This window comes from Chiloscyllium plagiosum, unplaced genomic scaffold (assembly GCF_037043375.1).
Source record: "Chiloscyllium plagiosum isolate Xiang-an unplaced genomic scaffold, Cpla_swu_hap1 HiC_scaffold_15, whole genome shotgun sequence".
Lineage (NCBI taxonomy): Eukaryota > Metazoa > Chordata > Chondrichthyes > Orectolobiformes > Hemiscylliidae > Chiloscyllium > Chiloscyllium plagiosum.
Genome location: NW_028270153.1, coordinates 14,580,015 through 14,601,951, shown reverse-complemented (window position 1 = coordinate 14,601,951; position 21,937 = coordinate 14,580,015). Strand labels below are relative to the sequence as shown.

General features: G+C 45.1%; 1 long non-coding RNA gene across 1 annotated transcript in view; it reads left to right on the top strand.

The window, feature by feature from the left end:
• Nucleotides 1–21,595, top strand: part of LOC148147613 (uncharacterized) — a 128,560-nt gene extending 106,965 nt beyond the window's left edge. Inside the window, exons 3-4 of the long non-coding RNA XR_015759464.1 lie at nucleotides 5,266–5,417; nucleotides 20,679–21,595. This is a non-coding gene — a long non-coding RNA (uncharacterized LOC148147613). The remainder of the gene's footprint in view (nucleotides 1–5,265; nucleotides 5,418–20,678) is intronic.
• Nucleotides 21,596–21,937: the final 342 nt, after the last annotated feature.

The following is a 21,937-nucleotide window of genomic DNA, read 5'->3' as shown; positions in this document are numbered from 1 at the left end:
CCAGTGCTCTTCTTTAAAGCACTGCCCTCAGACCTTTTCCTGAAGGGAGCTGAGATGGTAGAGGAGGTCTTGGCTTAGTGTCTCAGTTGAAAGTCCCCTAAAGGTGCAGCACTCCCTCTGTGCTACTGTGGTGTGGCTGTTCAGCCTCCATGTTTAAATCCCTGGAAGCAGTCTTGAGCCCACCACTTCCCAGTGACAGTATTCTGGGTGGGAGATTTGGAGACCATAGGGCATATGTTTAAGGTAAGAGGACAATAATTTAAAAGGGACATGAGGGGCAATGTCTTGATACAGAGAGTGGTTCATGTGTGGAATGAATTTCCAGAAGAAGTGGTGGATGTCGGTACAGTTATAACATTTAAAAGAAACTGGATACATTCATAAATAAAAATATTTGGAGGCCAAGGGCAGGTAGGTAATTTAGTTTGAGTTGGCATGAGCTGGTTGGACCGAAGGGTCTGCTCCATGCTTTATGACTCTACGACTCTATTGACTAAAACAAGGCTGCACCTCGAATTATGGTTACCCAGCAACAGAAGTTGCTGGAGAAACTCAGTATGTCTGGCAGCATCTGAGGAGAGAGAAACAAAGTTAATGTTACAAATCTGAAATGACTCTTTCTCAGAGGGTTTAGTTCTTGGAGTGTAGATATTGTTTCCCGATCTCTGAGCGTATATTAATAATGATATGGGGAAGCTGGTGTTGGACTGGGGTGGACAAAGTTAATCACAAACAGAGTCAGCCTGAGTCCAAGGAAAAAGTACTGTGCTGACCCTTTGCCACCAGGGACACAGGGATTTGCCCTGCAATGCCCACCCAAAATAAAATGCCACCACCTTTTATCTGACACGTCGAACTGAATGCTGGTTCCTGTATTAAAGTCAGTACCCGACAAAATGTTCCCCTTGTTCTCACCTTTCAGACATCTAATGATCTACTGGAATATTCCATTTCAGGCCTTTGCTCCCTGCATCACACTCTTACCTCTGAGTCAAAAAGCTAATAAGGATTAAGCCAGGGGTATCCTAAGTACTGGACAACTAATGAAGTGCTTTTAAAAGTATAGTTGCTGCTCTGTATTTGAATTAATTTGCAGGATGTGGATCCCTATGATGTCCATCCCTAATTGTCCAGAGGGCAGTACAGAGTCAATCACATTGCTGTAGGTCAAAAAAAGCCAAAAAATTAAAAATCACAACACCAGGTTATAGTCTAACAGGTTTATTTGGAAGCACTAGCTTGTTGGACTATAACCTGGTGTTGTGTGATTTTTAACTATATTAACAACAACATTTTGTTTTGCACATACAGCATCCCCAGGCATTCAGGAGAAACCTGATGCAAGGTATTTGACCTGAAACATTACCTTGGTTTGCCTCTCAGCCAAACCTGCTGAGTTTTTCAGAATTTCTTTTTTTTCAATCCCCAACCACTCGCCAATATCAAACTGACACCAGCCAATGCAAACAGCCATTTGGACAGATGCCCAAGGGCTGGAGGGGTGGAAAGGAGAAACAGTACTTGAGAGTCAGAGAGAGTTAAGGTCATCATTCTGGAGACCATGGGACTATACGGAATAGGAACAGGAGGAGGCCATTCAGCCCCTTGGGCCCGCTCCACCATTCAATAGGATCATGGCTGATCCGACACTCCTCACATCCACTTTCCTGCCCTTTCCCTATAACCCTTTTATTCCCTGACTGATCCAATCTATCTCAGCCTTAAATATACACATGGATTCTGCCCCTACAGCTGTCTCTGTGGCAAGGAGTTCCCAAAACTCACAACCCTCTGAGAGAAGTATTTCCTCCTCGTCTTAGTCTTAAAGTGGTGTCCCTTTATTCAGAGACAATACCCTCTAGTCCGAGACTCTCCTGTGAGGGTAAACATCCCCTCAGCCTTTACCCTTTACAGCTCCTTAACAATACAGGTTGAGAAACTTGAAAGGGTTCAGAAAAGATTTACAAGGATGTTGCCAGGTTTGGAGGATTTGAGCTGTAGGAAGAGGTTGAACAGGTTGTTTTCCCTGGAGCGTCAGAGGCTGAGGGGTGACCTTACAGAGGTTTATAAAATCATGAGGGGCATGGATAGGATAAATAGACAAGGTCTTTTCCCTGGGGCAGGGGAGTCCAGAACTAGAGGGCATAGGTTGAGGTGAGAGGGGAAAGATATAAAAGAGACTAGATTACTTACAGTGTGGAAACAGGCCCTTCGGCCCAAAACGTCCTCACCGACCCTCCAAAGAGCAACCCACCCAGACCCATACCCCTACATTTACTCCTTCACCTAACTCTCTGGGCAATTTAGCATGGCCAATTCACCTAACCTGCACATCTTTGGACTGTGGGAGGAAACCGGAGCACCCGGAGGAAACCCTAAGGGGCAACTTTTTCACTCAGAGGATGTTACGTGTATGGAATGAACTGCCAGAGGAAATGGTGGAGGCTGGTAGAATTGCAACATTTAGAAGGCATTTGATTGGTATATGAATAGGAAGGGTTTAGAGAGATATGGGCCGGGTGCGGGCAGGTGGGACTAGATTGGGTTGGGATATCTGGTCGGCATGGATGAGTTGGACTCAAGGGTCTGTTTCCATGCTGCACATCTCTATGGCTAATATACTGGCAGGGAAACTTGCTAGACCTGCTCGGGAGGATTTAAACTAGTAAGGAGGAGGGGGTAGGACCCAGAGAGATAGTGAGGAAAGAGATCAATCTGAGATGGGTACAGTTGAGAACAGAAGCGAGTCAAACAGTCAGGGCAGGCAGAGACAAGGTAGGACTAATAAATTAAACTGCATTTATTTCAATGCAAGGGGCCTAACAGGGAAGGTGGATGAACTCAGGGCATGGTTAGGAACATGGGACTGGGATATCATAGCAATTATGGAAACATGGCTCAGGGATGGGCAGGACTGGCAGCTTAATGTTCCAGGATACAAATGCTACAGGAAGGATAGAAAGGGAGGCAAGAGAGGAGGGGGAGTGGCATTTTTGATAAGGGATAGCATTACAGCTGTGCTGAGGGAGGATATTCCCGGAAATACATCCAAGGAAGTTATTTGGGTGGAACTGAGAAATAAGAAAAGGATGATCACCTTATTGGGATTGTAATTGAGGTGAAAATGTGTTGCTGGAAAAGCGCAGCAGGTCAGGCAGCATCCAAGGAGCAGGAGAATCGATGTTTCAGGCATGAGTCCTTTTTCAGAAATATAAAGAAATTGAGGGTTTGGTTAAGAAAAAGAAGGAAGCATATGTCAGGTATAGGCAGGATAGATTAAGTGAATCCTTGGAAGAGTATAAAGGAAGTAGGAGTATACTTAAGAGGGAAATCAGGATGGCAAAAAGGAAACATGAGATAGCTTTGGCAAATAGAATTAAGGAGAATCCAGAGGGTTTTTACAAATATATTAAGGACAAAACGGTAACTAGGGAGAGAATAGGACCCCACAAAGATCAGCAAGGTGGCCTTTGTGTGGAGCCACAGAAAATGGGGGAGATACTAAATGAATATTTTGCATCAGTATTTACTGTGGAAAAGGATATGGAAGATATAGACTGTAGGGAAATAGATGGTGACATCTTGCAAAATGTCCATATTACAGAGGAGGAAGTGCTGGATGTCTTGAAACGGGTAAAGGTGGATAATTCCCCAGGACCTGATCAGGTGTACCCTAGAACTCTGTGGGAAGCTAGAGAAGTGATTGCTGGGCCTCTTGCTGAGATATTTGTATCATCGATAGTCACAGGTGAGGTGCAGGAAAACTGGAGGTTGGCAAACGTGCTGCCACTGTTTAAGAAGGGTGGTAAGGACAAGCCAGGGAACTATAGACCGGTGAGCCTGACCTTGGTGGTGGGCAAGTTGTTGGAGGGAATCCTGAAGGACAGGATATATATGTATTTGGAAAGGCAAGGACTGATTAGGGATAGTCAAAATGGCTTTGTGCGTGGGAAATCATGTCTCACAAACTTGATTGAGTTTTTTGAAGAAATAACAAAGAAGATTGATGAGGGCAGAGCAGAAGATGTGATCTATATGGACTTCAATTAGGCGTTTGACAGCGTTCCCCATGGGAGACTGATTAGCAAGGTTAGATCTCATGGAATACAGGGAGAACTAGCCATTTGGATACAGAACTGGCTCAAAGGTAGAAGACAGAGGGTGGTGGTGCAGGGTTGTTTTTCAGACTGGAGGCCTGTGACCAGTGGAGTGCCACAAGAATCGGTGCTGGGTCCTCTACTTTTTGTCATTTACATAAATGATTTGGATGCGAGCAGATAGTAAGTTTGCAGATGACACCAAAATTGGAGGTGTAGTGGACAGCGAAGAAGGTTACCTCAGATTACAACAGGATCTGGACCAGATGGGCCAATGGGCTGAGAAGTAGCAGATGGAGTTTAATTCAGATAAATGCGAAGTGCTGAATTTTGGGAAAGCAAATCTTAGCAGGGCTTATATACTTAATGGTAAGGTCCTAGGGAGTGTTGCTGAACAAAGAGACCTTGGAGTGCAGGTTCATAGCTCCTTGAAAGTGGAGTTGCAGGTAGATGGGATAGTGACGAAGGTGTTTGGTATGCTTTCCTTTATTAGTCAGAGTATTGAGTACAGGAGTGGGGGAGGTCATGTTGCAGCTGTACAGGATATTGGTTAGGCCACTCTTGGAATATTGCGTGCAATTCTGGTCTCCTTCCTATTGGAAAGATGTTGTGAAACTTGAAAGGGTTCAGAAAAGATTTACAAGGATGTTGCCAGGGTTGGAGGATTTGAGCTATAGGGAGAGGCTGAACAGGCTGGGGCTGTTTTCCTTGGAACGTCGGAGGCTGAGGGGTGACCTTATAGAGGTTTACAAAATTATGAGAGGCAAAGTCTTTTCCCTGGGGTCGGGGAGTCCAGAACTAGAGGACATAGATTTAGGGTGAGAGGGGAAAGATATAAAAGAGACCTAAGGGGCAACGTTTTCACGCAGAGGGTGGTACGTGTATGGAATGAGCTGCCAGAGGAAGTGGTGGAGGCTGGTACAATTTCAACATTTAAGAGGCATTTGGATGGGTATATGAATAGGAAGGGTTTGGAGGGATATGGGCTGGGTGCTGGCAGGTGGGACTAGATTGGGTTGGGATATCTGGTCAGCATGGATGGGTTGGACTGAAGGGTCTGTTTCCGTGTTGTACATCTCTATGATTCTTTGACTCTATGGCTCTGTAATACTCAATGTTTCAAAGAGACCACCTCTCATTCTTCTCGAATCTTACTGCTTTTTCTCAGGTACAACCACCAATGGTGGGGTAGAGAAAATCAAGGATTCAGAAAAAGCCATAATCGAAGGAGTACAAATATTTCGGAGGATTGTGGGCCTGAGGAGATGAGGTTAAAAGCATTGAGAGGGGAAGGACCTCAGAGGGATTTGAAAACCAGAGGTGAGATTTTAAAAGCTATCAACTCCTGCCCATTGTTGGCAATCTTCTAGGAAAGAGCACTATCCATTTCTCGTACTGTCAATAATATCACTGCTAGATGGTTTCTTTATCAGAGTCAAACACCTGCTTGGAATGAACTTGTCTCAGCTTAGGCACCAGTGAATGATCCAAGTTTTCTTCAGGTCAAGGATTCAGCTGGAGATAAGATTCAGGACATTCATCATGGTTGAAGAACTTCAGTTTTGTCTGACGTTGATTTGTGGCAGGATGGTTGGTCCTTTGTGCAGCTGGGATGTCGGTGGAAGATGGAGATGCAGACAAGAGAGAAATTGGCCAGAGGGTGAAATGCTTGGTTTTCCTGATTGGAAGGAAGTGGGGCCACATTCGTCATCTTTTCTGTCAGAGATACTGAATCATCAATCAGCAGCAGGACCTCGGAATAAGCCTCAGGGGGAACTGAAGGTTTCTCTAAGAATGACTCACAGTGCAATGTTAATGCCAGGAACTTGTGGCTTTTATTCACCTGTTTCTCCGCAGTAGGTGTCCCAGCATCGGCAGAAACAAAGCAAGGAAAGATTCCAAACTACACTCCTGCTCTGTAACTCGAGGCAGAACTGGACAGTCTCCTCCGCTGCATTTTTCCACAGAATAACATTCCTTTCGAAAATAGGAATCCATGGTCAAGGCCATTTAGAATCAGAACCCCATGAAGGAAAGAGAGGCTTGCATTTACGTAGCACCTACCACAAGCACTGGGTGGTCACAAAGCGTTTTATAGTTTAAGGGTCACAGTTTAAAGTTAAAGGCTGCTTCCCTCATTACAGAGAGTGACCAGTGGTGGTTTAACCTGAGGGTCACCACGTCTCAGTGGAGGTTGAGAATTGAGGACTGAGATGAGGAGAAATTTCTTTGCCATAGAGCGGGGAGCCTGTGGAATTCTCTGCCATAGGAAATGGCTGAGTCCAAAACATTGAATGTTTTAACGAAGGGGATAGGTATGGCCCTTAGGACTAAAGGGATCAAAGGGATAGGGAGCAAAGTGGGAACAGAGGAAGGAGTTGAATGATCAATCTCGATGATGGTAAAGGCCCAAATGCCTGAAGCTTGCTCCTATTTTATATGTTTCCTGTTTTACAGCCAACTAAAAACTTTGCAAGTGTAATGACTGTGGCAATGCAGGAAACGTGACAGCCCAATTTGTACACAGTAAGCTCCCACAATTAACAGTGTAATAGTGTCCAGATAATCTGTCTTTGAGGCATTCATTAAGGCATAAGTATTGCAGTGGGCTAATCTCCTCCAAAATAGTGCCATGAAATTCTTCACCCTCAGGGCAGCTGGGGTCTCAATTTAACATTCCATCCAAAAAGATGTTCCTGAGTATCAAATTAAAAATCCCACAACACCAGGTTGTGGTCCAACAGGTTTATTTGGAAGCACTAACTTTCAGAATGCTGTTCCTACCACAACCACCTGATGAAGGAGCAGCGCTCCAAAAGCTAGTGATAAACCTGTTGGACTATAACCTGGTGTTGTGTGATTCTTAACTTTGTCCTGAAGAAGGGCTTATGCCCGAAACGTCGATTCTCCTGCTCCTCGGCTGCTGCCTGGCCTGCTGTGTTTTTCCAGCACCACATTTTTCAACTCTTTGTCACCCCAGTCCAACTCCAACATCTCCAAATCATCCCTGAGTATCAGTCCTGATTTTTGATTCTCAGTGCAGGCCCAGGTTTATCCTTGTTCATTCAATAACAGAAGCACACCAACAGATCTACAGCTGGCAATTTGACTCACTTTAAATGGGATCCTGTTATAACGCATCTACACCCCCTAACCATCCCACTCCAAAACCTCCATGGGGTTGACTATTAGGATTCCACTGTTTAAAAAAAAGTCCATTTAAAAGAGAGAGCAGGATTAGCTTTGATTTCAATTTGAGTTTTTGTCTCTATTCTGATATAAGAAGCACTACTGGTCGATCCTGCACTGCATTTAGGATGTCAAGGCCAATATTAAACATCACACAACACTATTTTTAACTTTGTCTACCCCAGTCTAACACCGGCACCTCCAAGTCAAGGCCATTACAATCTTCAGGTAAAGTGGGGATTGATGTTGGGGCTAATGAGACAAGGAAATTCAGAACCACAGATAAAATTGGTCCCCATTTAAATCATAATTCAGCCCACGTTTTTTTTGTATTTACACAGTAAACAATGTCCACAATTCAAATAGAAACTCCTTTATATAACTCTTACATAACTCCTTATGTAAGCTTCTGGTCTATCTAGTGTCTCCACTGGCTAAAGGATGTAATTACAGTGTGGGAAATTTACATGGGAATATACAAAAAGTCAAGAGGACGTTCCTGTAAGATGTTTTATGTGTTGTAGTTGCAGCTGTCAGCTGGGCTTAGTGAAGCCTTGGTTCACAAGATGTGGGTTCAAGCCCCACTCCAACAGAGTGTAAGAACACTGCATTGTTGGACATCCCTTCTCTCTGATGAGACATTCATCCAAGACCTTGTCGTCTCCTTTAACTGGATGCAAAGGATCCCATTGGTTTTCTGAAAAAGAGGAACAGCATTCTCCCATTGTCCTAGCCAATACTTATGTCAGAACCAATACCGTGATGAGCAGATTATCTATCACTGTTGTGTTGTTATTTTTGTGGAGTTTATGTACACAGATTAGTTGCTGCATTTACGTTAATGGGGAGGCAATGGCCTATTGCTAGACTACTAACCCAGAGACAAAAAGTCTGCTGTTGGAATGGCACAGTCACACTTTTTGACTCTTATCTCCAGTGGCTGCAGTCCTTACTTTTTCCTATTAATCAAGAGACTCAGTCAATGTTGTGGAGACGCAGGTTCAAATCCCAACAGGGCATTTGGTGAATTTGAATTCACAAAGAATCTAGAATTAAGAATCTGGATGATGACCATTAAACCATTGACAATTGTTGGAACTCATCTGATTCATTAATGACCTTTTGGGAAGGAAACTGCCATCCTTACCTGGTCTGGCTTATATGTCATGATTTGGAGGTGCCAGTGTTGGACAGGGGTGGACAAAGTTAAACATCCCACGACACCAGGTGATAGTCCAAGAGGTTTATTTGGAAGCACTAGCTTTCGGAGTGCTGCTCTTTAACCATCTGATGAAGGAACAGCACTCTGAAAGCTAGTGCTTCCAAATAAACCTGTTGGACTATAACCTGGTGTTGTGTGATTTTTAACTTTGGCTTATATGTGACTCCAAACCTACAGCAATGTGGTTGACTCTGTACTGCCCTCTGGGCAATTAGGGATGGACATCATAGGGATCCACATCCTGAAAATTAATTAAAATACAGAGCAGCAACTACACTTTTAAAAGCACTTCAATAGTTGTCCAGTGCTTAGGATCCCTCTGGGATGGATCTTAAACCTTATTAGCTTTTTGACTCAGAGGTGAGAGTGTGATGCAGGGAGCAAAGGCTTGAAATGGAATATTCCAGTAGATCATTAGACGTTTGAAAGGTGAGAACAAGGGGAACATTTTGTTGGATACTGACTTTAATATACGAATCAACATTCAGTTCGACGTGTCAGGTAAAAGACAGTGGCATTTTATTTTGGGTGGGCATTGCAGGGCAAATCCCTGTGTCCCCGGTGGCAAAGAGTCAGCACAGTACTTTCTCCTTGGACTCAGGCTGACTCTGTTTGTGATTCCACTACTAGCCTGGCTTTCCCTTCAAAGGTTAAACATTTCAACCCACTTCTGATTGTCTCAGACCTCAGCGAAAAAAAAGCCCATCGTTAACAAGGGAAAACAGGGTAGGAGGTGGCAGATTCATTAATAAAAGATTGCAGCCCTCCATTACACACCTTAATTTGAAGTTGTGCTTCTTTTCACTGGAGTGCCTCTCCCTCATTTAAATCTGGCAAAGGGTAAAAAGAAGGAGCACCACTGGTTCCTTTGCCTTCTAATATTGTGAACCTCAAATTCTTTCATTATTCTGATAAAAGCCACTAGGGTCTCCAGCTTTCCCATCATTGTTATGCTAACAGAGCAGTGCAACTTTGTCCATTTGCATTTGAAGTGAGCTTAGCCTCTGAAGAATAAAACTTTCTTGTGGTGGAGGCATGAGAAAATATTCCCTCCTTTGGTTGTCGCCATCTGGGAAAAACACAGTCAGCTTCACACAGGCGCTCAAAGAGCAGGGGAAAGAAAAGATATTTCAGTGAGTAAATGCTTCTGAACTTAAGAAAGAGTGAGAGAGAGAGAGAGAAAGAGAGGGGAACAGATGGGGAGAAAAAGGAAATACAAATATCAGCGAAAAGAAAAGAAAAACCAGTTCTCTAGTTCAGGCTTATGGATATTTTCTAATAAGCAGCTTAGTTTAAAGAGAATTAGACCTGTTAGTGATGGATCGTTGCTGTGCAGTGCCAGGGTGTGCAAGGACATGAGGGCTTTGTGCACATTCAATAATAGGATGTGGGTGTCACCAGCAAGGGCAATATTGATGACCCATCCCTAATTGCGCTTGAGAGGGTGCTGGCAGGGTAACCTGCTATCCTGGATTTCTCAGGACCATCTCTTAGTTTTGTCTGAGTCTGGCCTTCCCAGGGCATGTTTTGTCCTGGATTTCGTCTCTTCAGTAGTCCGATGCAGTAAGCAACAGGGTTAGGGTGAGTCAGACTCTCTTTGGCGGTATCCCAGAGTCAGGGGATGTGCGCAGCTTGGAGAGTCGGCAGAAGGAACGGTGTCTAAGGCACAGCATCAATATTGGGGTGAATCGTGTGCCACACCTACACCAGTGTCAAGGAATTGCCTCAATGCACGCTTCACACCCCCACCCCCCCCCCCCCCCCCCGCCCTGCCGCCACACCTCACAATTCACAAATTGTCCCCCCTTTTCTTAAGCTGCCACTTGGTCACACTGGGAAAGGGTGAGCTGCCTTTTTGAATACTGTGGATGCCAGATCACATGACAGCACAGGTAGGAGACAACTACCACATCTCAGACACAGGTCAGACTGGCAGGGTTCCTTCCATTAAGAGAGGTGAGGTGAGGGTAATTGTCTGGGGTGAGGGTAATTGTCTGGGGGTAAGAGTAACTGCCCTGGGGTGAGGGTAACTGTCCCGGGGGTGAGGGTTACTGTCCTGGGGGATGAGGGTTACTGCCCATGGGGGTGAGGGAAACTGTCCCGGGGGTGAAAGTTAATGCCCACAGGGTGAAGGTTACTGTCCCAGGAGGTGAGGGTTACTGCCCCAGGGTGAGGGTTAATGCCCAGGGGGTGAGGGTGACTGCCCTGGGGGTGGGGGTAACTGCCTGGGGGGTAAGGATTACTGCCCCTTGACATCAAGGTCACATTTGACCAAGTGTGGTACCAAGATGCTGAAGCAAAATTCAGGAGGAAACTATTCCTCTGGTCAGAGTCAAACCTGGCACAAAGGAAGACGGTTGCAGTTGGTGGAAGTCAATAAGACTAAACAACGTACGATCAGAAGTTTACCATTCTGCCCATCAAGTGGGCTCTGCCATTCAATGAAATTGTGGGTTGATCTTATCTACAGCAACTTCACTTTATTGCCTTATCTCAGCACCAGGATATCTCTGCTGGAGTTCCTCTTAATGTCCAAGGACTAACCGTCTTCAGCTGCTTCATCAATGACCCTTCCTCCATCATAAGGTCAGAAGTTGGGGGTGTTCTCCGATGATTACACAGTGTTCAGCACCATTTGCAATTCCTCAGATGTTGAGGCAGTCCATGTTCAAATGCAACAAGATCTGGACAATATTTCAAGTTTCATCTGAAAAGTGGCAAATAACATTCATGCTATATAAATGCCAAGCAATCACCATATACAACAAAAGAGAATCTAACCTTTGCCCCTTGACATTCAATGGCATTATCATGACTGAATCCCCCCACTGTTGACATTTCAGAGGTTACTATTGACCAGAAACTGAACTGGGGCTGGAGCGTCGGAGGCTGAGGGGTGACTTTATAAAGTTTATAAAATCATGAGGGACATGGATAAGATAAATAGACAAGGTCTTTTCCCTGGGGTGGGGGAGTCCAGAACTAGAGGGCACAGGTTTAGGGTGAGAGGGGAAAGATATAAAAGAGACCTAAGGGGCAACTTTTTCATGCAGAGGGTGACGCGTGTATGGAATGAAGTGCCAGAGAAAGTGGTGGAGGCTGGTACAATTGCAACATTTAAGAGGATGGGTATATGAATAGGGAGGGTTTGGAGGGATATGGCCCAGGTGCTGGCAGGTGGAACTCGATTGGGTTGGGATATCTGGTTGGCATGGACAGGTTGGACCGTGCTGTACGTCTCTATGACTCTATATAAAAGACTACAAGAGCAGATCAAAGGTTAGGAATACTACAGGGTGTAACTCCCCACCGACTCCATAAGGAATAAGAACAGGAGCAGGTCATTCAGCCCCTTAAGTCTTTTTCGCCAATCAAAAGGATCATTGCGAATCTGACATTCCTCCTGTTCACTTTCCTGCATTTTCCCTGTATCCCTTGATTCCCTGACTGATCAAGAACCTATCTCAGCCTTCAATATACACAAGGACTCTTCCCCCACAGCTCTCTCTGTGACTGGGATTTTCAAAGACTCTGAATCCTCTTGAGACAAGAAATTCCTCCTCATCTCACCCCTTTAACTTGCAGGCGGTAGTTGGTACTGCAGATGCTGGAGATCAGAGTCAAGATTAGAGTGGTGCTGGAAAAGCACAGCCAGCCAGGCAGCATCCGAGAAGCAGGAGAATAGACATTTTGGATAAAAGATGTTGATCAGGAATGAATGATGAAGGGCTTTTGCCCGAAACGCCGATTCTCCTGTTCCTTGGATGCTGCCTGACCGGCTGTGCTTATTCAGCACCACTCTAATCTTGACCCCTTTATCTTCCGACTAAACTGTCCCATGAGGGGAAACATCCTCTCAGCATTTATCCTGTCAAGCCCCTTCAGTATCCTCTATGTTTCAATGAGATCACCTCTCATTCTTCAGAACTCCATTGAGTAGAGTCCCAACCTGCTCATAAGTTGATACCTCCATTACTGGGGATCATCTTCGTGAACCTTCTCTGAACTCCTTCTGATGAAATATATCTTTCCTTAAATAAGGGACCAAAGCTGCTCACAGTACTCTAGCTGTGGTCTCCCCAGCATCTTGTACAGTTGCAGTGAGACTTCTCATATTTCAACCCCCTTGAAATAAGGGCCAACATTCAATTAGCCCTTCCTGATTCCCTGCTGCCCCTGTGTGCTAGCTTTCTGTGTTTCATGCAAAGTCCCTCCCCAAGTCCCTTTGTATTGTAGTTTTCTGCAGATTTTCTCCAGTTAAATAATATTATCCTTTTGTTCTCTTTTCCAAATTGAGCAACTTTGTATTTTCTCCCCAAACCCTGCCCACCATCTGCAAGACACAAGTACACCGTAGGCCAAAGGGCCTGTTCTGTGCTGTTCTTTTCTATGTTCTAAGTCAGGAGTGTGTGGCATACTCTCCACTTGCCTGGATGGGTGCAGTTCCAACAACACTGAAGAAATTTGACACCATCCAGGACAAAGTAACCCGCTTGATTAGAATGAGAATTTGAATTTTAGATTTTATTGTTGCATATACTCAAGTACAGGAGTACAGTGAAAGGTTCACAATGTCCCACACACAGCGCCATCTTAGGTAAAAGGTACCTAGTTACAAATCTAAGGTATTAAAATAGATTAGCTATATAAAAAAGAAATGAAGAAAGCTAAAATGTCTACAGTTCAGTTCTTCACAGTATAAATTAGGAAAATGAAGAAATAGCCAGCAGAATTTTACCTGCACTTCCACACGTCATTTACTGTATCCGTTGCTCTCGATGTGGTCTCCTCAACGCAGGGGAGACGGGACACCTACTCACAGAGCTCTTCAGAGAAGAGCTGCAGGACACCCGCACCAACCAACCCCACTGCCCCGAGGCCGAACACTTCAATTCCCCGTCCCACTCCGCCAAGAACATGTAGGTCCCGGGCCTCTTCCATCACCATTCCCTAACCAACCTGGAGGAAGAATGCTCCATCTTCCACCTTGGGACTCTCCAACCAGACAGCATTAATGTGGATTTCACCAGTTTCCTCATTTCCCCTCCCACCCCCCCCCCTTCTCCCAGTTCCAACTTCCAACTTGGCACCACCCTCATGGCCTGTCCTACCTGTTCATCTTCCCTTCCACCTATTCGCTCCATCCTCCTCTCCGACCTATCACCTTCTCCCCCATCTCCATCGACCTATCACATTCTCCGCTACCTTCCCCCCAATCCCACCCCCCTCCCATTTATCTCTCAGCCCCCTTGGCCCTAAAGCCTCATTCCTAATGAAAAGCTTATGCTCAAAAAGTCAATTCTCCCGCTTCCTGGATGCTGCTTGACCAGCTGTGCTTTTCCAGCACCACACTCGTGACTCCTTTCTCCCACCTCTCATCATAACCCCATTTCCCTGAGAGACCAAATATCTGTCTATTTCAGCCTTAGGTATTCAGCAATGGAGCATCCACAACTCTCTGGGGTAAAGAACAACAAATACTAAAACCCTTTCAGTGAAGTTATTTCTCTTCATCTCAGTCCTACATGTTCAATCGCCTAGCTTGAGGCTGTGTCCCCTACATTTTAAATTCTCTGACTAGCGGAAACGATCTCTCAGCATCGACCTTGTCAAGCCCATTTAGAATCTCATTCTTCTAAACTCCAGACAATTTTCCCCATTCACTCAGCTTCTCTTCCCTCATTCCAGAGTTCAATGTAACTAATCCCTGCTGTACCATCTCCAAAATAAGGATATGCTCCCTCAGATATGACAATCTAAGCTACACGCAGTCTTCTAGTATGGACAATCTGCCAGTATCAGATCATTGATCAAAGCTCTCGCTCCAAAAATTTGTGGTTTTGAATAAACGATGTCATGTGATTTTTGACATTGTCCACCCCAGTCCAACACTAGCACCTCCAAATGATTAAAGTCATGGTGACTCAATGGTTAGCACTGCTCACTGCTGCCTCACAGTGCCAGGGACCCGAGTTTGATTCCAGCCTCAGGTAACTGTCTGTGTGGAGTTTACATATTCTGCCCGTGTCCGCATGGGTTTCCTCCGGGTGCTCTGGTTTCCTCCCCCAGTCCAAAGATGTGCAGGTTAGGGTGGATTGGCCATGCTAAATTGTCCATAGTATCCAGGGATGTGTAGGCTAGGTGCATTAGTCAGGGGTAAATATAGAGTGATGGGGGAATGAGTTTTTATTTCATGCTTAACTAACCTGTCTGAGTTTTTGATAAGGTAACAGGAGAGCTGGGTGGTCCAGCTAATGTGGTGTGCATGGACATCCAAAAGGAATTTGTTAAAGTCCAGCAAAACAGGCTTATCAGCAAAGTTGGAATGATGGGAACAGTAGCAACCTGGATGCAGAATTAGCTAAATGAGACAGGAAACATAGAGGTGTGGTCAACACTTGTTTATCGGACTGGAGATAGTTGTACACAGAACACCCTTGATGATCCAAACATCAATTAGCTGAATTTCAGATTATCCGAACAAGATCTCAAGGTTCCGTAAGAACGCTGTCCATTATCTGAACAATCCGTTATCTGAACTCTCAGTTATCTGAACAAAATACTCCCCACCTGTCTCGTTCGGATAATTGAGGTTGTTCTGTATGTGAGGTTCCCCAGGGGTCAGAGTCAGGACCAGTATTCCATCCAAACCAACAAGACTCTGCAATGGAAAAGCACCACGTACTTAATGATAGCAGCTGCCCACGCTCAGCAAGGAGGTACACAGCAAACATGACGTTCCTGCATGTTGCAATAAACAAGAATGGTCACAGCACGAGCCTGACCTGGCAGAGCCAGGAATGAAAGCCCAGTGGCAGGATCATGGCATTTGGAGAGAGTGAGAGAACAAAGATAATCCGGCTGTGATTGGAAAAGCCCTGGAATGGGAGAACGGGTATGTATCCGTGACTGTAGGAGCATCAAGCTTGGCAGAGTTTGTGACAAAAAAACTACAGATGCTGGAATCCAAAGTAGACAGGCAAGAGACTGGAAGAAGGGTTACACCTGAAATGTTGACTCCTCCACCTCCTGATGCTGCCTGGCTTGCTGTGTTCTTCCAGCCTCCTGCTTGTCTACCCTGGGCAGAATTTGTGACAGGAGACCAGGATTGCACACAGTATTCCAAAAGTAGCCTAACCAATGTCCTGCAAGCCAAAACATGACCTTCCAACTCCTGTACTCAATGCACTGACCAATCAAAGCAAGCATACCAAATGCCTTCTTCACTATCCTATCTACCTGCAACTCTACTTTCAAGGAGCTACAAATGTGCACTCCAAGTCTCTTTGTACAGCAACATTTCCCAGGACCTTACCATCAAGTGTATAAGTCCTGCCCTGATTTGCCTTTCCCAAAATGCATTTGTCCAAATTAAACTCCATCTGCCACTCCTCGGCCCATGGGCCCATCTGATCAAGTTCCTGTTGTTCTCTGAGGAAACCTACTTTGTTGTCCACTGTACTTCCAATTTTGGTGTCTTCTGCAAACTTACTAACCAGACCTCCTATGTTCACACCCAAATCATTTATATAAATGATGACCCAGCAGTCATCTTTGCAGCACACCGCTGGTCATAGGCCTCCAGTCTGAAAAGCAACCCTCCACCACTACCTTCAAGCTCCTACCTTCAAGCCAGTTTTGTATCCAAATGTTTTCCCTGTATTCCATGAGATCTAACCTTGTTAGCCAGTCTACCATGTGGAGCCCTGTTGAACACCTTACTGAAGTCCATATAGATCACATCCACTACTCTGCCTTCACCAATCCTCTTTGTCATAGAGTTATAGAATCATAGAGATGTACAGCATGGAAACAGACCCTTCAGTCCAACCTGTCCATGCCGACCAGATATCCCAACCCAATCTAGTCCCACCTGCCAGCACCTGGCCCATATCCCTCCAAACCCTTCCTATTCATATACCCATCCAAATGCCTTTTAAATGTTGCAATTGTACCAGCCTCCACCACTTCCTCTGGCAGCTCGTAAAGGTAGATAAATTCCCAAGACCTGATCAGGTGTACCATAGAACTCTGTGGGAAACTAGAGAAGTGATTGCTGGGCCTCTTGCTGAGATATTTGTATCATCTATAGTCACAGATGAGGTGCCGGAAGACTGGAGGTTGGCAAACGTGGTGCCACTGTTTAAGAAGGGTGGTAAGGACAAGCTAGACGTGTGTGGGAAATCATGTCTCACAAACTTGATTGAGTTTTTTGAGGAAGTAACAAAGAAGATTGATGAGGGCAGAGGGTAGATGTGATCTAAATGGACTTTAGTAAAGCGTTCGACAAGGTTCCTCATGGGAGATTGATTAGCACAGTTAGATCTCATGGAATACAGGGAGAACTAGCCATTTGGATACTGAAATGTCTCAAAGGTAGAAGACAGAGGGTGGTGGTTGTCACTTCTTCAAAAAACTCAGTCAAGTTGGTGAAACATGATTTCCCATACACAAAGCCGTGTTGACTATCCCTAATCCTGTGTTTCCAAATACATGTAATCCTGTCCCTCAGAATCTCCTCCAACATAGTGCCCACAACGAATGTTACGCTCACCAGTCTATAGTTCCCTGACATTTCCTTACCACCCTTCTTAAATAAAGTGCCACATTAGCCAACCTCCAGTCTTCTGGCACCTCAGTGATACAAATATCTCCGCAAGGGGATCAGCAATCACTTCCCTAACTTCCCACAAAGTTCCAGGGTACGCCTGATCTGGTCATGGGGATTTATCCAATTTTATGCGATTTAAGATATCCAGCACCTCCTCCTCTGTAATATGGGCACTTTTCAAGATATCACTATTTATTTTCCCCAAGTTCTCTCTTTTCCATATTTGTCTCCACATTAAAGACCGATGCAAAATACTCATTTAGTGTCTTCCCCACCTCCTGCAGTTTCACACATAGGCAGCCTTGCTGACCTTTAAGAGGGCATATTCTCTCCCTAGTTACCTTTTTGTCCTGGGATGAAGATTGTGATAGATTTGAACAGGACATAGAGCAGTCTGCAATGGAATGGGCAAACTTACGTGGCAGATGAAACTTTAAGAATTGTGAAGCAATTCCTTGATTCATTATAAAATAAAAAGTGCAATTCTATAGAGGGTGTAGGAGTGAAGGGACTTAAGGGTCCATGTGTATGCATCCCTGCAGGTAGTAGAGCAGGTTAAGAGTGTGATTGATAAAGCATAAAGGACTCTGTACTTTATAAATAGGGACATAGTGAAAAAGGAAAGGGGTTATGCTAAATTTGCACCAAACCACTGGTTTGGCCATTTCTGGGCACCACACTTTCAGAAGTGAGGGGTTGCAGAAAATAATTACAGGAATGGCTCCAGTGATGAGGAATTTCAGTGACATGGATGAACTGGAGAAGCTGGCACTGTTCTCCTTAGAGAAAAGATGATTGAGAAGAAATTTGATGGAGGCTTTCAAAATCATGAGGTGTCTGGACAGAATATTTCAAACAGATTCTTCGGCAGAGACCTGGAGCAAAAACATTTCACATTTGTACCCTGTTGGGTAAAGGCCATGGAGCAGGACGAGGTGAGTTGTTCTTCCAGAGTTTCAGCATGGATATAAAGGGCTGAATGGCCTCCCCCTGTGTGGCAATTGTTCTATGATTCTGGTGAAATAGTGACCACACGCTGATCACTAAGGATAGGCCTGAGGGGGTGAGCCATTTAGGACTGAGATGAGGAGACATTGCTTCATCCAGAGAGTGGTGAGCCTCTGGAATTCGCTGCCACAGAATGTCGTTGGGCTGAAAACATTGCATGCTTTCAAGTAGGAGTAAGGTATAGTTCTTATGGCTAAAGGGATGAAAGGATATGGGTAGACAGCAGAAACAGGGGACTTACCTGGATAATCAGCCATATTGAATGGTAGAGCAGGATTAAAGGACTAAATGGTCTATTCCTGCTCCTATTCTCTATGTTTCTATCATCCGTGTCATATTACATCTGACCGACAGTCATACTATGTCTAAGTTTTCACCCATCATTTATAAGGCAGAAGGCAGCTACTCCGCCATTCTATGAGGTCACCAAGCAGGAAGCTGGGAGAACACAGCAAGCCAGGCAGTATCAGGAGGTGGAGAAGTTGAAGTTTCCGGTGTAACCCTTCTTCAGGACTGGGGGTTGGTGTAAGGGGAGCTGCAGATAAAGAGGGGAGGGGGGGGTCAGTGTGGTGAAGTGGGGATAGGTGAAGACAGGTAGAGCTGGTTGGTCAATGGGAGGAATTAATCCAGTAGGTGGCTGACAGGAGTGGAAGAGAGGGTGGGAGGCACTGAGAAGGGAGGTTATTTGAAACTGGAGAGCTCAATGTTGAGTCCTCCGGGCTGTAGGCTGCCCGGGCGGAAGATGAGGTGTAGTTCCTCCAATTTGCAGTTTGGTTCATTGTAGCAATGGAGGAGGCCAAGGATATTCATGTTGGAAGGGGAGAGGGAAGGGGAATTGAAATGGGTGCTGACTGGGCGGTCCAGTCAGCCCCCGTGGGCCCAGCTGAGATGCTCGGTGAGCCATTCTCTTAATTTACGTTCGGTTCCCCCAATGTAGAGAAGACCACATCGGGAGCACCTGATGCAGTAAACTAGGTTGGAGGAGAGGCAGGTGAACCTCTGTCTCACCTGGAAGGACTGTTTGGGACTCTCGATGGAGGTGATTGGGGGGGGGGGGGGTGTTACAGAAGGGTTACACCTGAAACATTGACCTCTCCACCTCCTGATGCTGCCTGACTTGCTGTGTCCTTCCAGCTCCTGCCTGTCTATCTTGGATTCCAGCAACTGCAGTTTTTTTGTCTGGCTGATCTGATAATCCTCCAACCACTTTCCTGCCTTTTCCCACAGCCCATACATTCATAACTCATATCAGCAAACTATTTCATCTTTCTCAGTTTCCTTGCCTAAATGTTGGGTTGTGGCAGGGTAATTCAGCAGTGAGAGTATTCCAGGTGAGTTCACCCAACATACAACATCAAAATCTACAACAACCTGTGGCCAATGACCTGGGGTGTGTGTTGGGGGGTTGGGGTGGGGGGGTGTCATGGATAAGCCTGCTCAGTCACACAAAGGGCCAGGGCAGATATTTGCAAACTTCATCCTCAACTCAAAGGACTCTCAATGGAGTAAAATGCCTCGAAATGGTTCACGGGCATGCTATCCAACAAAACAGCCAGTCACAGAGATCAGCTGGAAAAAAGCTTAGACGAACAGATAGATTTTAGGGAGCATTGTGAAGGACGAGCGAGAGAGAGAGAGACCATATGAAGGAATGGCCAGCAATGATGATGCAACTAAAGTCAAGCACAAACAGAGGCTTGATTCCATGTTCATGGAATCACACAATGGGAATGCAGAAAAAGAAACAGAAATTGCTGAAGAAACTCAGTAGGTCTGGCACCATGCAGTGAAATTAGAGTTAACGTTTCAGGTCCAGAATTATGGAGTTTCTCCAGCAATCTCCGTTGTTGTTTCAGATTTCCAGCATCCAGTGTCCTCTGGATATAGATGCTGGAGATCTGAAAAATGCTGGAAAAGCTCAGCAGGTCTAATCCTAACTCTGGCAGCACCTGTGGAGAGAGAAATAGTTAACATCTCAATTCCATCATGACTCTCCTTCAGAACTGGGAAAGTGAGAGGTTTTATGCAGAAAGAGAGGGGAGAAGGGAAGCAAGTGGACCAGCCAAAGCAAAATGCAAATTGCAAGCTCATTGTAATGCTAATTGTATGGATGGGTGAAGATTAAGTGTTAATAGCAGAAAATAGATCAGCTTTTTACTGACAGCAAACTCATTCAAATAACAGGAGAAAGTGAGGTCTGCAGATGCTGGAGATCAGAGCTGAAAATGTGTTCCTGAAGAAGGGCTTATGCCCGAAACGTCGATTCTCCTGTTCCCTGGATGCTGCCTGACCTGATGCGCTTTTCCAGCAACACATTTTCAGCTCATTCAAATAACACCCAGTTAAAAATAACACAGCACCAGGTTATAGTCCAACAGGTTTAAGTGGAAGCACTAGCTTTCGGAGTGCCGCTCCTTTATCAGGTGGTTGTGGAGTATAAGACTGTAAGACACAGAATTTATGGCAAAAGTTTACAGTGTGATGTAACTGAAATTTTACATTGAAAGTACTCATGTGACTCAGCCAACGTTGTCTATCTTATACGTTGCAGGCAAGGATGCCCGGAGGCATGGTACATTGGGGAAACCGAGCAAAGACTCTGGCAACGGATGAATGGGCACCGCACAACAATCAACAGACAGGAGTGTTCCCTCCCAGTTGGGGAACACTTCAGCAGTCCAGAACATTTGACCTCGGACCTTCGGGTGACCATCCTTCGGCGGACTTCGGGACAGGCAGCAGCAAAAAGTAACCGAGCAGTTCTGTACCCACAGGGAGGGCCTCAACCGGGACCTTGGGTTCATGTCACACTACAGGTGACCACCATTGCACTATACACACACACAGACACACCTACACACACACACACACTTCTACACACACACACTCCCACACTCACACATGCACCCTCTCACAGACTTAGACACTCTATACTCACATACACACACATATACACTCTCTCTCACACTCACAACTCCCCACCCCAGACAGACAGACAGACACACACACACACACACACACACACACACACACATGCACACATACACATATACGTTTATGGGGTGAATTTGTACTTGCAGAGTTACATTGTACTTTGCTCAAAAACTGCATGAATCCATGTAAGACTCTGTTAACTCATTTTTTAGATTAGAATCAGTCTAAACATTATGGCACAGACAGGGAACACAGGGGGCTAACACCGTCATCATAATGTCTGGCTGACACCAATTGTTACAGTTAACCTGAGAATGTAACTTTTTTAAAAAGTTTTGTGATTGACATATGAAAGAAGTGAAACTATTATGGTCATTCCAATAGATGAGACTCAACAAACAATCAAGGTATTTTTCAATGTATAATTTCAGTTACATCACACTGTAAACTTTTGCTATAAATTCTGTGTCTTACAATTGTGTCCTCCACAACCACTTGATGAAGGAGCAGCGCTCCGAAAGCTAGTGCTTCCAATTAAACCTGTTGGGCTATAACCTGGTGTTGTGTGATCTTTAACTTTGTACACCTCAATCCAACACCAGCATCTCCAAATAACACCCAGGTAGGGGATGGGGTACGGGGGTCATTGGAATGGAGGTTAGACTTCCTAGGATCCAGAAGAAAGAGTCCATTCAGCCCATCATATCAATGCCAGCTTTCTGCAGAGGAACGTTTCTAATCCTACTCCCCTGTCTCTCCCTTCTATCCAGCTAATGGTTTCCCCTCAGATAACTATCCAATTCCCTACTAAAAGCCTCACTGGAATCTGACTCCACCACACTGTCAGATACATCAAAAACACTCCCAAACAGAAAT